Source organism: Crinia signifera, chromosome 4 (assembly GCF_055691185.1).
Source record: "Crinia signifera chromosome 4, ASM5569118v1, whole genome shotgun sequence".
In the NCBI taxonomy this organism is placed as follows: domain Eukaryota; kingdom Metazoa; phylum Chordata; class Amphibia; order Anura; family Myobatrachidae; genus Crinia; species Crinia signifera.
Window position 1 is genome coordinate 90,946,256 of NC_139220.1, and position 19,042 is coordinate 90,965,297.

The following is a 19,042-nucleotide window of genomic DNA, read 5'->3' on the forward strand; positions in this document are numbered from 1 at the left end:
CAGTTTCAGACAACATCCCGCTCGCACTATTGACAAACTCGAACCCTATTACATACAGTATACCACCATATCTTTTTTTCTAAATCTTGTGGCAAGTTTACTTACCTTCTTGGAGATTTTTTTTCTTCAAATTCTAAGAGCTATTTATGTAATGCATTTGTATACTAAATGCTTTCTGACAGTAACTAACAGGTGTCTACTTAATAATGTTGTTTTGATGTTATTATGACGTTAAAAAATCTTTTCATTTGACGGCTGGTAACTGCTTTGTTTTCTTTGACTATATATAGTATATAGCCAGTAAATGTTTGGATTACCCAGATAAGGTTGGTAATAGGAGCGAAGCTCTGAGTTGTAGGGAATCGGAGCAGAAGGTAGTTTAGATTTGTTTGGCCAGCTGTCATTGACCAAAAATGGCAGCATCTCCAAAATAATGGATAATGGGAAATGACTGTGTAGGTTTCTTTATTTCATGTTATAATCACATAGCATTCAAGTGTGCAAATCTTATTTAGTACAAAGAGCAGACACCGCTCTGCATGAAACCAGCTTTTTAAGTAATGATCTCCAGTCCTAACCATGAAATATATAGTCTGGTTGCACTTTTAAAAGACCTCTCATTTGCAAATGAAGGGTATATATCCAATTATACCCAGTGTTCATCTTTATGGCTTATATAACAGACTTGTAAAACTTCCAAATTGTTTTTTTGGCAATTTTGCTATTTACTAGGTGTAATAAGTGTACTTATATGTATAGTTAACACAATATGACTTAAACTAAACAGAGAATAATCTACTTTTATAATTCTACAACCAGCTTCCATAGAATTGCTATTGCTTGTTATAGGTGAAACAACTGCAATAATTACCAAGGAAGAAATAAAAAAAGGTTGGAACTATCTGTGGTCTTAGTTGAATGTCAGAATCTTTTCTGGTTTAGTGATATATTGCAATTTAAATGTTGATGAAAGAAAATTGCTGTTTAGACATCGTACTGTATATAATAAAAGGCTAATACTGCTCCTCACTTCTATGTGGGAAAATGTAAGTGTTATGTATGCCGGCGGGCACACAGTAATATTGATGGGCTGGTAAATAGTATTTAAATATAGAAGCACGTGCACTACAGTGACATTAAAAAACAAACCGCAAAACATAACTGAAAATATATATTCATATGTAAAGCTATCCTGTAATAAAAATCAAAATGTATTCAAATTACCAAATTTCATAATGAGTCTGAAATTAAGGAACAAGTAAAAGATACAAGGTTACATAATATAGGAGTCATTTTATTAGCCAGTGAGGGGAGAGAAGGCAGGAGAGGGTAGCCTGTGCCACAAATGGGGGGGGATCTGTGAGGGGAGAGAAGGCAGACTCTGCCGGCACTGGCTCTCTCAAGCCTCCGCGGGGTCTGCAGACCCATTGTTACGCCACTGTCGATCGGGCCACACACACTGGGTGACTTTCCAAAGCTGAAAGCAGCTCAAATGGTAACAGTGAGCTGCTTTCAGCTCAAAATCGCCCAGTGTGTGCGGTCCTTTCGAGATCAAATGCTTCTTATATAATACAAACTAATAAGTAACTAAGGGCACAATATTACTTTCATGTGGATGATCGCTAATACTGCTCTTAGGCAATATGTTTCTTCCTCTGTCCAATATAGGAAACTGAAGCAAAGCCTGCAAGTGTCTTCTTAAGACAAAACTATTTTTATAGCATCTATTACCTAAGTAGGCCAAGTTGACTTGACCCTAAAGGATTATCAGCATTTAAGGAATCCCTCTCTTATCTTTACTACTTCATCCTGTTAAAATAACATGCTGTCTAAATTAGGGAGTTCCCAATGAAAAATAAAATCAGCCAGTGAACATGTGTTCACTTTATATATCAAAAGTACTTGCAATTACTGTGCTCCAACATAATACTGGTTTACGGAGAAAAAAAAATCAGTAATGCATTTTCTTAAAAAAATGTAGGCAGTTCTCTGTATTTTTGGTGGTTCCTTCTATACTATCCAAAGAATAGAAAAGCTTCCATACTGAGAGTCCACCCTATTGTAGGAGAATATACTTTCACACTCTCCTCCCTTGTCCAATGGATACTGAGTGGGTTCCAGAACTGATTAACTATAGTTGTAAGGAACTGAGCATCAGCACTAGAACATCTGCAACTTTCTGGTAGAGGCAGACCCCATAGCAGGGCCATAGAATCCTGACTCTGAGTTTCTCCGTATGAAATTCTATCTGCCTCAACTTACTGCAGCTTGTGTAGTAAACAAGATTCAATGAACGCGAAGATGTACTGTACACACTAAACTACAGCCCCATACACACTAAAAGAGCAATGAAATGATATAGCTCAGAAGGGCCCTATGTCTGCTGAACATGCAGGTTGACTTTGACAATATAGCCAATGACCCGCATATTCAGAGTCCCAGTAACACCAATGAATTATATTGTTTACCGCTATCGTTCAGTGCGTACACTTAATACTGTTTGACCGGAGGTGCCACCGATATAGTTATCTATATCAGCGGTGCCCCTAGTTGTCTAGTGTGTATGGGGCTTAGTGTATTGTATATTATTCTGATCTGTATCAGGATGATACATTGGATGATAGATAATATAGCCAGTGCCCAGATTTACTGTGTGGCATGCACTCCTAAAAGGCTGGGGATGAGGGGGCAGAGTTAAGAAGTTGAGGGAAATCAGAATCAGACTTTATTGGCCATGTGTGCTTGCGCACACTGGGATTTTTTTGTGGCTATACAGTGCAGCATCAAGCAGGGATGAAGGGGGGGGGAGGCATTACATACATTACATTGAGACATTATATACGGGGAACACATGCCCGCCAAGCAGCACAGCGCCTAGGCAGCTATCAGCGGCGCCACTGGTCGCTGTGGTGGCCAGGTAGGTAACAGTTAAGCAGGGACAGTACAGTTATCACACCGGGAACATATACTACTGAGCTGCACAGCACCTAGGCAGCCATCAGCGGTGCCACTGGTCACTGCAACAGCCAGGTAGGTAACAATATAAGCAGGGACAGTACAGTTATCACACCGGGAACATATACCCGCTGAGCTGCACAGCACCTATGCAGCCTTTAGCTGATGCCACTGGTCACTGCAGCAGCCAGGTAGGGAACAGTATGAGCAAAGACATCGCAGTTAAAGCAGAGACAGTACAGTTATCACACAGGGGACACAAGGTTACATATGGCTGAGTGCACAGATCCTAGGCAGCCATTTGCAGCGCCAACTTCCTGTAGGAGAACCACAGCAGCAGTCAGATTGTAGGAATGTTATACTATGTAATATGAATAAAGGTTAGTTCTGAAGTATATGTCAATATGCAAAGTATTAGAACAAAACACCCCCCCCCCCCCGCCACACACACACACACACACACACACACACACACACACACTTGTGGAAATGACAACCACTGCCCAGTGCCCATGCATTACAGTAGTCAATGATATGCATCAGAATCATTAAGTGTGATACTGCGACATGCCAGCTCTTCTCCTCCCTTCACTGTCACTTTGAAAGAAAAAACTTCTTATTGAAAGGTGTATTACAAACTATAGGTGATCAGTTCAGATGTATTGTTCTTTTCTGCAAAACTAGCACAAGTTCAGATTAATCTTATTAGCTGTCCACAACACGCGAACAGGATAGCCAATAAGATGTCAATTTGAGATCTGAACATAACTGAGTAAGTCCGAACCCACACATTGGTTTGTCTGCATGACCTGTTTTGCATATGCGTAGTCCAACCAATATCATAGTTGTACTCAATTTGGATTGCATACAATTCTGAATCAGGCATCATAAAGGTCTTACATGAGATGTATGCTATAAAGATCCTGAAGATGTTATGGTGACATATAATACAACAAAAGTTTACGTTATTTTTAAACCTATCAATTTTAATATTTAGATATATTACAGCTGGTGCAAATAGTATTAAAACAACAACAGAAAATAATGAGTGACAAACCAAGAGACAGTTTAATGAATTATGTAATGGTACAGTGTGACTTGAGTTGATCTATCACCAAATACTTCCACCGATCAGGAAACATGGCTTAACTGCGTGGGGCCAAATGACGTGAATCCTTAATTTATGGTTACTCTTATGCAAACATTAGTTGGTTTTTCAAATGGATTTGTGTTTCTGGGGAATGTGAATGATTACAAGACTCTTAAACTGCAGCTGTAGAGGCCTGAACAGGTTACTGAGGTTTTGAGACCGTAAGAGCTCCTTTTTTCTATCCTAAATAAAATGAGTTACGGTCACAAATTTAAATAAATAGTTTTATATCTTCCATATGTATTGGCTGTAGCAGAGGTGGTTTAAGAGAGGAGAATGTCCATGTGAATTGAAAGGGCCGCCTCCTCTCTGGCAGCTCATGAGACTCTGACTACTGATTCCCCCCATGTGTGTAGTGGCGTAGAAGTAAAACAATACACTTGCTGTGCACTGCGATGAGCCGGGTCTTGCACTGACATCAAAGATCCTCCATTCCAATGCCGGGGTCCCATCTGTGTTTTCCCGTACACACCTTCAAAACTTCAGAGTCCCTCCTCCAAATCCCAGCTCCCTGTCAATCAGCCAGCATACGGTCTGTGCGCATGGGTGGTCTTCCGGTAATCACTCGGGCTGCGAACGGGCTGAACCAGCCCCATGGTGCAGGCACCTTGTTCCCAGGGACATCTCTCCAAAGCATTTGAATATCACCAGGAAAATGGGACTGAGGGGTAAGTATATTAATATAGGTGCTGGATGTGCTGGGTGGGCCCTATGGACACCAAAAAGGAAGGTACAGAAGTTCTTTGATGTGTGGGAAAGCATTGGAAATACCCAATAGATGCATATTTCGAACTGATTCTCCCACAATGGGTCAAAACTGATAGCCAGCAAGTTGCCTGTAAGTTGTGGCCAGTGTTGAAAACTATTAGGCATGCCTGCATTTTCCCAGTGATTTTTCTTTCATACATATTTACAGCTGTGCAATCAGGTCTGAATAGGTCCCTAGTTGAGTATAATTTTCCCCCCAATTTATTTATTTATTTATTAACAGTTTCTTATATAGCGCACACAAATTCCACAGCGCTTTACAGAGAATATTTGAACATTCACATCAGTCCCTGCCCCAGTGGAGCTTACAATCTATATTCCCCAATGGTCTCTTCTAATGAATTCACCTGATCAAGAGGACAGAACTACGGGGGAACATAGGTAAGTATGTATGTACAGTATGTATTTATTTATTTTCGAGTGCATGTATGTAATTAAACTTTTACTTTCCACGGTATGCGTGTTTGTGTTATTATTGTAGTATAGGTCTGTTGTGGAATTACAAGTCCCCGCGAGCCATTTAATGCCGCACCCAGGCTTGCTGGGTGTTATTGTTCCACAGTAGAACTGAATAATTTAATTCTTTCTTTTATACAATACTATCAACCCAGCACCCACCACCCAGATGTGCAGGGATAGCCCTGGCTTCAGCCCTAGCCTCTGTTGGTCTGGGTGAAAACCCTTTATTGAGGTGGGGTTACATAAAAAGTATCCCCCCAGCCTGCTGACTGTTGGAGCCCGATGCTGGTTTAAAAATACCTGGAACCCCTACTTCTTTTGTCCCCAACATTTTTGGAACCAGGACTGGTCCAAGAGCCCTGTGCTGGTTATGAAGAAGAAGGGCCAGGTTGACTCAGCTGGTGGTGGTGAGGTAACCGAATGATATCGTTTACCAATATCGCTCAATGTATACACTCAATTGGCAGCACCACCGACTATATTAGCGGTGCCCATAGTCAGTCTGTATGGGGCTTTACACGCAACACTGACGATTCCCGGGGAACTGCAGCAGCACATATGTTACATACATCCCGACATACCCCCCAACTGTCCCACTTATCGCGGGAACGCCCCATTTTTTGGGGACGTTCCCGCATTCCTCCCGCGGTCGGCAGTCTCCCGTGGCAGGGGGGGTGGGCAGTTGGGAGTCCCCCCTGTCACCCTGAATAGACGCTGTATGCATGCACACAGCATCTATTCCTGCAGGCGGAGGGGCTGGGGGCATAGCCAGCAGTTCACGGAGCTTCTGGGAATGCCCCCAAAGCAGTGAAAATGGGGGCGTGGCCTCATGGGAGCCACGAGTACATGCCACACCCCTTTCATTATGCCCCACCCCAAAAATGTTGCCACAACGGCGGCGCAAATATTGGTGTCTCTCCTTCGGAGGGATGAGAGTTGGGACTTATGCTACATGTATGTTCATATGTGCGAACCAGCTCCCTCCTGCATAAAGTGGGATGAGCTGCAGTGCAGGGGCTAAAGCCACCACTGATCCTTTACTTAATTACTTTGAGATTTCTGTCTACCAAGACCCATTGGACTAAATCCTAATCTTACTGTCCTCTTTGCCCAGTGATCCTGCCTATCCCTGACCATCCTTATTGTGTTTGTCCTGTTCAGACTGTGTGTTGCTGTGTACACACGGTGCAATATCGCTGGCAATATGGTCGCTGAGCGACCATATGGCCAGTGATTTGTTTGTGCTGCAGCGATAAATCGCAGAGTAAACGCTCATGTGTTCATCACCCTAATGGTCACTGGTCACTGGAGCTTGCTTCTATGATCAGCTGTTTCCCTCTGCGGCTCCCGAGGCAGAGTCTACTTTTCATCAGCGACCATCTCTAGTCACTGATGTAAACTGGGCGCTGAGCAATATATTGCACCGTGTGCACACAGCTTTACTGTGTCATATTTATGAAGGAGAGGCGCTGCTATCGGTGCATCATCTCACACCCTCAGTTCTGCACAGTAAAATGCAAAACAAACTAGCTTTATTTGCAATGATTGCATTCACTACCGCTGCTGTAGCACATTTTACATGCTAGGTGTAACAGACTAAAACATTATAGGAATCTTACATAAATTATATACTTAGTTCAATCCTACTGTCAAAATCATAAAGCATTGTGTTCTAGCATCCTTTGGTTTTTATACTATAAACTCTTACTCTGTTCTTTTTTGTTAGAAGTGCTCTGGTGATGTGGAGGAATAAAGATGTACAGTAATGGCATATCATATTAGTGACAGCACGCTGCATAGAGCAGCCTGTGGGGAATCACTGTTATAAATATCACCTTCCTGCCTTTGTTCCCAATATGGCTGGCTGGTCTGCTAACCATATTAAATCATTCAGTCAGAAGAACAATAACTTTGAAGATCTTAAAATAAGACTGTTTTCGGTCTGAGGGTTCAGCAGTGAATTATTATTGCTGGTAACTGGTGAACAATGACTGTGAGACAATGCAAACACTTTACTGTCAGTGATGAATCCCCCAAAGGATTATGCGTTCCACCGACAAATTAGGTATATGCCAATAAGCAGAAAACAGGATTATTTGATTTTTTTTTATTACTATTGATAGAGGAACATACCTTGTACCAAAAACTGCATATACAAGGATCACAAACCTAGATTGTGATTGCATGACAGAAGTAAGGCCAGGTACACACCAGAACGATCCTGATTGTTAGTAGATTGTTAGCAGATTGTGTGATGCTCGCACGATCTGTTGGGTGCACACAATCTGCTAACGATCTGCATCCAATCTGATCCCAATCCGATCTGAGTCTGTATCCAGTTGAATGGATCTTTTACAGATCCTCACTGCAGCAGGTAGGATCTGTAAAACGACCAAACGACAGCAGGGACGCGCATCGGATTGGAATCGGATCGGAATTGGACCTAAACATGCCAAATCTACATACAATCTGCATCCAATCGGTCGGAATTGGATCCAGATTGATGGAATTGAGCCCTAATCGTTCTGGTGTGTACCCCCCCTAAATTAAATATAGGTAAGAATGTGGTCAACAGTTCCATCACAGTGAAACATATAATAAGTAATAACATGCATATCTTTCTATAATAAAACTGGTAGCATTGAGATATTGTTGTGACTATATTTAATAATATGAAATGTACTATTGTTACAATAGTGGGTCGCGGGCAGGGGCGGATCCAGGATAAAATGACAGGGGGGGCACCATGATAAAAAAGGGTTTGGGTGGGGGAGGGGCGGTGTTAGTGGTGCCAGTGTACATGCTAAGAGAGCGGCAGGAGAGGGTGGGAATGGAATTAAAAATAGGCCCTGGCATTTAAAGTACGCAGGCCCACCATGGCGACAAAAGTGAAGGATGTAGTTGTGCGCGCGCCAAAGGCGCGCTCCAGAAAAGGGTGTGTGGCCACTCAACAGGGGGCGTGTCAACACCATATACAACTTCTACACATTATGCAACAAAATACTAGACCCCATTATACTTGTCCCTTACACATGATGCCAAATGGAATGAGCCAAATTTGACATAATGCCACATGGATTGAGACAAAATTCAAATAATGCCACATGGATTGTGTCAAAAGTTACATAATGCCACATGGATTGAGCCAAAATTTACATAATAACACACACGGATTAAGCCAAAATTCACATAATGCCAAATGGATTGTGTCAAAATTCACATAATGCCACACGGATTGAGCCAAATGCATAAAATGCCATACGGATTGAGCCAAAATTCACATAATGCCACATGGATTGAGCCAAAATTCACATAATGCCACACGGATTGGGAAAAAATTCCCATAATGCCACATGGATTGAGCCAAAATTCACATAATGCCACACGGATTGAGCCAAAATTCCCATAATGCCACATGGATTGAGCCAAAATTCACATAATGCCACACGGATTGAGCTAAAATTCACATAATGCCACATGGATTGAGCCAGAATTCACAATACACTTCATAAACAGGGACATTGTCCACCAAAGGCTCGCATAAAACATTTACACCATAATGTCCATTACACGTTAAGTTACACGCCATTATGTCCATTATGTGTTATGCCAAACACCATAATGCCTATTAAAAATTATGCTACATAAGTGCTGCTTCTCTACATGCTCATTGCCAAGGGTTCCATGCTCATTGCCAGAGGTTCCATGCTCATTGCCATGTGGGATTACATGCTTATTGCCAAGGGGGAATACATGCTCGTGGTAAATGGGGGACAGCCGCCGCCAGGCAGAAGTGATAGCCACTGACAGTGGCAGAGCCTGGCTATATTCAGAGCACTGCAGGTCCTGGCTATTTGAAATAATAGCCCTTTCACACCAGAAAATGCATTCCCAGGTTGGCACCTTTTACACCAGCCTAGTCTCTGCATTTTCTGGTGTGAGGGGGAGAGAAAACCACCCCATCCCCCCTTTAACCAGTTATCTCATTTAACCGGCTATATCTTTGGAACTAACTGACCCATTTACATGAGACAAGTATTATATTGAAGAACTTTTGAGTGGGCTTTGAATGATTATGGTCCAGTGAAACTGGAACGTTTGGTTCCAGAGTAATCTGCCATCAAAAAACATGAACAGCCATGAAATTACATTTCAAAAATTAAAAAATCGGTTTACACGCAACATCTCTGGAACCGATTGTCCAATTTGGACCAGCCTGGTATCATATTGAAGGCCCAGCGATTTGGAATTGAATGAGATCAACCACAAGCTTCTGTGATGCCAGGGCAGGAACTGGCAGGGGTCGGAATTGACGGGTCCCATATTATCCTATGGGGAAAAAACGTTACAGGTTTGCCAGGCGATATCTCCGGTTCCCGAGGGGCTAGAGACACGGGGCTAAGCTCGTTGGAAAGCCCTGGTCCTCAGCTACAAAATAAAAGAAAGGGGGGGCACATGCCCGGGTGCCCCCCCCCCCTGAATCCGCCACTGGTCGCGGGGTAAAGTTTCATGTGGTCACAGATGCTTGCATAAGATCTGATGACCGATTTGTCAAATCAGCATCCAACATACAGTATAAATCGTATGAAAAACTACTGTGCATATTGGTATTCTGTAATTCCGCATATAGCATACAAGCATTCTGTAAAAGGAATGATGATATGTAGTTCAGATGACAGCATATAATGGAATAAAATGTTTCCAGCCATAATGGAGTCCAGAATCTGATGATAAGTAAACCTAATGCAGAGCCAATTTGACCGGAATCCATATTGACCATTTTACCAATCTGGATATATACTGTATACTGTATATCCAGATATATTTATTACTACCCGTTATTTATATGGCACACACATATTACACCCTGCCCCAGGGTCTCATGTACAACATGTATGCACACACACACATTCATTCTAAAGCTAATTATGTTGGGAGCCAATTAACCTACAGTACCAGTATATTTTTGGATTGTGGGAGGAAACCATAGAACCCGTAGGAAACCCAAGCAAGCACATGGAGAATATACAAACTCCGCACAGTTAGGGCCATGGTGGGAATCAAACCCATGACCCCAGCATTGTGAGGCAGTAATGCTAACCATTACACCATCCATGCTGCCATATATATTTCTCAGAAATAAAGTTCCCTGCAGAATCCCTATTCCTGTCCCTATTCCTGTCTCTTGTTTTTAATAAGATCCATTTAAATTTCCACAGCTGTCGCTGCTCCCATTTTCTAACTTTCCTCAAAGACAATAGTGAGACCTATAAAAAGGAATGTGACAAAAAAGGGCACAGATGGTGTAGTATCCTTAAAATCCAAATACATTACTTACATTTTTCAATAGAAATTCATTAAAATAACTGGCATATCAAAGAGCAGTTTCATTACACCAGCAAGCAGGGCACCAGGATGAATGTCTGAATTCATGGGATGCAAGTATTGTACTCTGTATCTCTCTCTCTCTCTCTCTCTCTGTAGGAACCTGCTGTGTGGTCCACGCTGTGCTTCACCTGTTATGGATGCATTGGTTGTTTAACTCCTGAATACGGTCCTGCTAGGACTGAAACGCTACACAATGGCGGTGTAGAGGCGGTCAGAAAAAGTTTGATTAAATGCCCAAATTCGGGGCCACCGATTGAATTTGTGTTGTCCCTATTGAGAATTGTGCTTAAACGCAATCATTTTCTGTATGACAAAGAGTATTTTTACCAGCGTTCAGGCACGGCCATGGGTTCTAATCTAGCGACTGGGTACGCTAATATCTATATGGATGATTATGAGCAGTGCCACATTTTACCTGCTTTTGGTGAGAACATCCTACTATCGTATAGACAATATTTTTATTGTCTGGCAAAACAGTAAGGAAGCGTTCCTGGAGATGCTAGATACATTGAACTCTTTAGATAGCCCAGTGAGGTTTACAGCGTCAATCGACCAACAAGAGATGATCTTTTTGGATGTTCTTGTCTTCAAAAAGGACAATAGGTTGGCAATTACGCTATATCGAAAGCATACCGACAGGAACACACTTTTGTCCGCCACAAGTCATCATCCTGAGGCGCTCAAGAGTAATTTACCCGTGTCGCAATTTATGCTCGTCCTGAGGAACAACTCAGAGGATGGGTTGGCGGAGCTCCAGATTAATGAAGTAAGACAGAGATTTTTGGAGCGTGGTTGCATCAAGAGTTCAGTCGATAAATGCCTCACCAGGGCAAGGACATTGTTCTCCAATGAGTCAAAGAACGAACCCAAGTCAGACTCAGGGAGGATGCTGTTCAGTATCAAATGTGATACGAAACTGCAGATGGTGCAGAGGTCAGTGAAGAAGAAATGGGACATTTTAAAAACTTACCCAGACCTCAGTAGAGCAAAGAAAGGACCGCCATTGTTTGACATTCATAGAGGGTCCAATCTTAAAGACCTGCTTTACCTTGCAAATGCGAACTCTGATGACATCAAAGAGAGTGGCACCAGTAAAAACTGGCTAGTGCGTAAGAACGGTTGCTACCACTGCACGGGGTGTATGACCTGTAGGTCGATGATGGTCGGAAGCTCTTTCCCGCATCCCCAGACGGGCAAGAGGATCCAGCTGCAATATAGACTACATTGCCAGCTGGACTTCGTTGTGTACATTCTGCAGTGCCCCTGCAGCCTGGTTTATGTGGGGAAAACGAAGAGGCCATTCCGTGAAAGGATGACCAGCATCGTTCCGATATCCGCCTGGCATACGAAAGGGGCTCAACAGACAAGCTGGTGGTGGCAAACTTCACCTCACGTGGCCATCAGCTTTCGATGCTCAAATATATGATCATAGACTGGGTTCCTCCGTTACAGGGATCTGTTGCTCCTGAGGAAAGAATCTTACTGGATCCACACACTGGATAGTGTCGCCCCAAAAGGGTTAAATGAGCATAACCACTTAAATATATTCTTATGAAGCCCGTGTGGGTATCAAGGATATTCTTCTGAAGAAGATTTTTTTTCTTATGAAATGGTGCTTTTCATGATTTTTTCATTTTTCTACATTTTTTTTCTATACTGTAATGTTTTACGGTTTTAGAAATGTATTCAGCCGGAGGTCCTTTAACATTGTGTTGTTTTTCAGTGTGATGTGGTGCCTGATGGTCACATATTTCATGTGGCCATCGATGGTGGCTACTGATGAGTATATATATCCATATGTGGTATATGTATATATAATGTTATTGGGTTTTTGTATGTTGTCTTTGTGTTTATGTTTTTTAACTAGTTTGTTGACAGGAGCTCCCTCTTGTTCCTGATAGATCACCCCCGCTTATGACTGTTATTTAATTGATATTACAGGGTTAATTATACTTGTGGTGTTTCCAAGATGGCTGTGCGTTTCACAGGAAAAGCTAGGTGGAGCGCACAGGGTAAAAGATAGTATTCGAAGACTTGTGGAACGCAAGGACACGTGTCCGTATAAGGGTCATAGCCCGGAAGTGAAGCCTCAACTGTATGAGGCCGGTGTCCTGATTGCTAGTCACTGAGAGCCGGCGCAGCAGCGCGGCTTGATGGAACGCACAGTGACGCACATCCGGTGGATGGACCGCATCCCGGAAGTGCTCTAGAAGGCTGTTATACCCGGCACTCATGGATAATGGCGTCTCACAGGTATTATAGCGTTTAGGATATTTGATGCGATTTGTCACTTATATGTTATTGATATGCTTTCTGTGCCGATTGGCTGCATCAGCAGCGGGTGGAGCTATTTTGAGAATAAGAGGTGGCTCTGTGGCTAGGGCTCTGTTGGTCTGTCTGAGGTGTTGTGATCATGAGTAAGGCCACGTTCTGTGGCCGAAACGTCGACCTGACCTGTTTGTAAGCTTATGTTGATGGATTAAATATCCTGTCTTGCAAATTTACCAAGCCCTGGTGAGTGCCATTCTTTATGTGCTTTGAATATATGTATATATATATATATATATATATATATATATATATATATATATATATATATATATATATACAGAACGCAAAAAAGCAAAGGTCCTTTTATGGAAATACAAGTCCAAGAAAATGCGTTTCTCAGATTAATGTCCTCCTTCTTTCTTTAATCTCTGCACTTGGGTCTGGTATAACAACCCGTCAGCTCCGCAAATTATCTTGAATTCCACAGGTAAATAAATCTATAGAAATAAAAGGGAGCGCTCCATAGTGCATGCAGAGAACTTGGATCACGTACTGCAACCAAAACAGCATAAAAATAAGTGCACATCACATTTACCTTCGGAGTTGGTTACACTCCTTCATGGTCTCCGTAGCTCGGTAGTCTCATTGGTAACACTAGGCCACGTGTCTACGTTTTTTGTCATAAAGAACTTCGTCAGAAGGCTGGCCTAGCATCAATCCATAACCTTTTAGTTCACTGGATCATGGTCTCCCTCCAGCTGCTAATTATTAGTATTTGTACTCACAACTCCTTATAGCTTTCAAATATTAAAACCACATAACAACACATACCCACACATATTATATTATACCATTTTTGCTATAAAACATGTTTAAGAAAAACTTTTCTTTACCCATAAAACATAAATATAATCTCTAATTACGGCGATAATAATCTTCCTTTCACATGTCAATTAACGGAACATATTCAACTACAGCTCCGGAGATAGAAATTTCAAGCGCAATTCTCCTTCATACAACATTTTAATCAGCATACATAAATTAATCTTAATTTCTCATTAAAACTATAGAAAAATTAATCACAGGAAAGGAGTGATTTCTATACCTTTGTTTAAGCGCATTGTATATAGTGTATTTAAATTCATGATCCACGTTAAAACTGGCATTTTGCGGATACCATTTAATGAAGCTGCCAGTTGAGGACCTGTGAGGTGTCTATTTCTCAAATTAGAGACTCTGATGTACTGTCTTCATGCTCAGTTGTGCACCGGGGCCTCCAACTTCTACACCGGGGCCTCCCACTTCACTTCTCTTCTACTCTGTTTAGAGCCTGTTTATGCTGTAGTATGCACCGTTGTAGGAAATGTTCAGTTTCTTTGCCATTTCTCGCATGGAATAGCCTTCATTTCGAAGAACAGGAATAGACTGATGAGTGTCACATGAAAGGTCTCTTATTCTGGCCATTTTGAGAGTATAATCGAATCCAAAATGTGATACTCCAGATACTCAACAAGCTCAAAGGAAGGCCAGTTTTATAGCTTCTCTTATGAACAGACCCGTTTTCAGCTGTGCTAACATAAAGGTTTTCAAGGGTTTTCCAATCATTAATTCGTCTTCTAACACGATTAGCAAACACAACGATTATTAGAAAACTGGAGTGATGTTTGCTGGAAATTGGCCTCTATACACCTACAGTATGTAGATATAAAAAAAAAAAAAAAAATATTTGCAGCTAGTATTTACCACATTAACAATGTATAGAGTGTATTTCTGATTAATTTAATGTTATTGTCATTGAAAAAGAATAATGCTTTTCTTTTAAAAGTATGGAAATATTTAAGTGACCCTAAACTTTTGAATGTTAGTGTATAAAATTGAAAAAATCTAAATCAATTAGTCCCAATATTGGAATAACTTGTGACAACAAGTGTTTCACATTCTCCTGGCTTCAAGGGTCGGCAGCTAGTTGGAGTTCTTGTTCATAAAAGCACATAGAATGATCTGCAAAGAAGGGTGAGAACAGTGCCTCCTAGTGTGGTATAGTATGAAAAAAATGGATCCCACCACCTTCACACCACTCATTATTGCATATGAGAGGTATCACAATATTCATCATAAGTAAAGCGTCTTGCTTCTTGACAGTCTGCATCAGGGTCTCTTCCCATCCATTTAAGTTAAAGGAAGACAGCTTATCTGGATGTGTGTGTGTGTATATATATATATATATATATATATATATATATATATATATATATATATATATATATATATATATATATTACCAGTACTATTTTTCTGGAAAAATAGGTCCAGGAACTCTAGGTCTGGGGATGACTCAATTAAATAAAAAAATGCATATATAATAGAGAGAGGGATAGAGGGATATATGTATATATTGTATTTAGAAACAAAGGCACTCACAGGTGACATTAAAATAACACTTATCTTATGGAAAGTAGATTTTCAGTTCCTGATGATGTCATATTTAATTAGAGGTTCAGGAACTGAGTTCCTGCTGGTTCCTGCTGAAAAATAGCACTGTATATTACTCCTCTTACTCCACTGTTTTGAAACAGTATTGTTTTGAAACAGTAGAGGAGTAAGAGGTCTCTCTTCAGATACTGGAGGATTGTGCCCCTATTGTTCCAGGTCGGACACCTCCAACTGTGATTATTTCCTTCTGAATTAGAAGGAGATTGGTCCTAAAGAGCTCCCGATACGGGGTAAGAATCCCCCAGCCCCTGTTCTTAGCATCTAGCTTTTTTAAAAGGACCACAATTGTGAATCCTAATAAGGGACCGGCACCCCCTTAAGGATAGTTCTCAAAGTCTAATACATAAATCTCCACCCCTATGGAGGTTATTGATTGATTTTAAAATGCCAAAGTATATGTAGGACATTTCTTCGTTGTATAGACCTCGTTTTAAGGTCCGTTTTTGCTATACTCCTGATGAAGTCGTTTTGAATAAAAAGATTTTTTTCCGAGCGGAGTCTACGTCTCACTTTATACAAGGACTGGATGATTGCATTATCATGTTTTAAATTCTATTGTATTGTTGCTGTGATAGGTGATACACACAGAGCACATAAACCCCCCTTTTTTGTCACATTGTTGTTCTGTCTCTCACTAACAAGAGAGTCTCATCGGATGTGCTGCTTATAGTTTTAGCGCAAAATGGAGGCCATTTGTCTTTATTTATGATATATATATATATATATGTATATGTGTGTGTTTACACACACACACATACACACACACACACACACACACACACACACACACACACACAGATATAAAGAGCCACTGAGTTTCTTTGATATCCTATCTTTCAGTATCCTTTTCATAAAGACTTGTAATTGTAATATATTTAAAGATACTCCACGGATTCTGTATACATTACGTACAGTTGAATCCTCTCTTCATCTAAAATAAGATCAAAGCCTTGCAGAATTTACTGAATCAAGGTGACGTGATTAATTGTTGTTCCAATGAGAAGCATGGCAGTCTGCTGTAATGCTACTTACATTGAAGTGGAATTGAAGAACTGATTGATGATACAGTGGCTAAAAATATTTTTAAATAAGATAGTGGTGCTCACCCTGGTCATAGATCATAAGTTGCTGAGATATACAAAACCAAGGCAATGAGGACATGGAACATGACAGAAGTATTATTACATTTACTCTATCAATAATAACAGAAGATTTCACTATGTAATAATTCTGGCAACCACAGCTAAGACTAAAAGCACAAACCACTCATTTTAACATGAGCTTCATCTCTTTGTATATGCAAATGTGCCAAGGACATTTTGTTTGTATGTGAATCATTACCTGCTCTGAGGAGCAGCCATTCTTTGTATACAAGAGGACTATACTGTATTGTTGCACTCATTTAAGTAGGCACTAGTAAGCCTGTTCCTAGCAGAGAACTGCCTGCTTGCGGAGCCAAGACTAAACTCTTGGCAAGGCAAGGAGACCTATTAGGTCATAGCTCTGCGGTAGAGATGAGTTTGGATGACATGTACATTTTCCAACAAATATCTAAAGCGTAATGGAGTATTTATTTACCATATCAACATTAAATACAAAAAAGAGAGACTTCTGGGAAAAATTGTGTACATGTTATGCTTGTTTGTTATGCTACACAAACGGAAAAGTTGAGTAATTTGTGCTATCTAGTCCGTGATTGTCAATTTCTTCTGCAACAGAGGAATTCTTGGCACGTGTACTAATTATTCTGAGATCCTTAAATGTAATCTTACATATTTCACTATGTGAAAAGGTCCTGGTGACCTTTTAATCAACCAGATTTATTACTATACAAGATAATCAGACCATCAATTCTATTCAATGGAAAACAAAAAGTTGTTTACTGTATATTTTTGTTTAGAGAGATGGAGTTTTGTAATGACCACTTTTTGTTTGATACAAAATCATTTCGATTGTTCAGTGCTCTGCTCCCACTGAGCCCCCGATACAAGGCATGCATATCCAATAAATGCACAGAAAACTTTAATGCCCTATAGCATGTATTTATACACCGATATGTCTGGCTGTATCATCCACATTCTTTATAAGAAGAATGTAGGTTGTTTATATTGTGGTCATGTTTTATATTCATCTGAAAGTGCAGTATATCCATTGAGTGTTCACAGAGCAACAATGGGTTCAATCAATGTCACCAGGAATCTCAAACCTTATTAAGCTTGCAGACTACACAGTCTGAAAAGTTCTCCTTGGCGTTCACAGAGGATTTTATAAAAAAACTTGTTTCCAGATTTTCTTGACAGTTTATTTGGCCGATTCACATAGGAGACAATGGTTTGTTTATGCATCAATATGTAAAGTTTATTGTCACAGATCTGGTTTGAAGTAATCCCCATTCCTAATCCCCTTCAATAACTTGATAGCAATCGATTGAGTCTATTTTTCTATTTTATTTATTAACAATTACTAAAAATTAGTAATAAAACAAGCCTGGGTAATAGCAGACAGATAAAGTGGTAATACAGTACATCCCTGCTCACAAGCGTATGATCTGTAGGGAATTAGGCATTTATACTCAAGGATGCAGTTAGTGCTGCATGTTGGTCCAGCCCGATTGCAGAGGTTCTTAGTGGGCTGTATGGTGCAGTCACACAGGTAGGTTAGCCTACGGTCAGCATGATATGAAAATTAAGAAGAGGATGCAATTGGGTAGGATAGTTTATTGTCATATAGGGAGAATTTAAGTCAGTCCTAGTTTTACAGTAATTACCCCATATATTAACAGGTAGTACCGCGTAGCTGAACCCACAGGTAAAACTTTTCTAATAGAAATCACAAAGACCAGGCTTATTAACCACTAGCAACAACCCCTCCATATGGCAGTGGCATTTCTAGTGGGGTGAGTTGATCGCACCCAGATATAATCCTCCAACGGGTGACACCAAAATGCTGTCTCCTCCGCAGTGATATGAGTCAGGTGTGGTACTGTGAGGTTACATGCAGTTCCTGTCAAAGAGTAGGAGCCAGCAGTGAACCCTGACAAGTCGCCATGGGAAGCCTGCTATCTCCAAAGATGCTGGTACCCAGCTCATAGAGTGAGGAAAACATGGTCATGGCATGAGGACAGGCCGCTTTCTATGAGGCCATGCCCCTTCAGCACGTGCAGCTGGCTTTACATCCCACCAGGTGTCATGGATTAGAGTGACACCTCGGAGCCTGGGATTTACATGGTTGCATTTGTTACAACCAGTCGGAAATGCCCACTGGGAGGCTGTTTGACAATAACCTTCCAGCAGCTGCCAATCTCCTAGTGCTTCTTCTTAGAAGGAAGCGCACGTATAGCGTATACACACTGAGTGATATACATTGTTTGCCAGTCTGATTTGCCCAACCGGACAGCATATTGCCAAGTGTGTACCTGGTATGAGGCAGATAATCATATTTAATATCTAGAAGGTGATTTTAGGTGACAATCCCTTTTTCTCCCTTCAAACCAAAATGTATAAATGAGGTACCATTTTAAAGATTACGTTCTCCGCTTCTGACGAATTGTTAATTTAG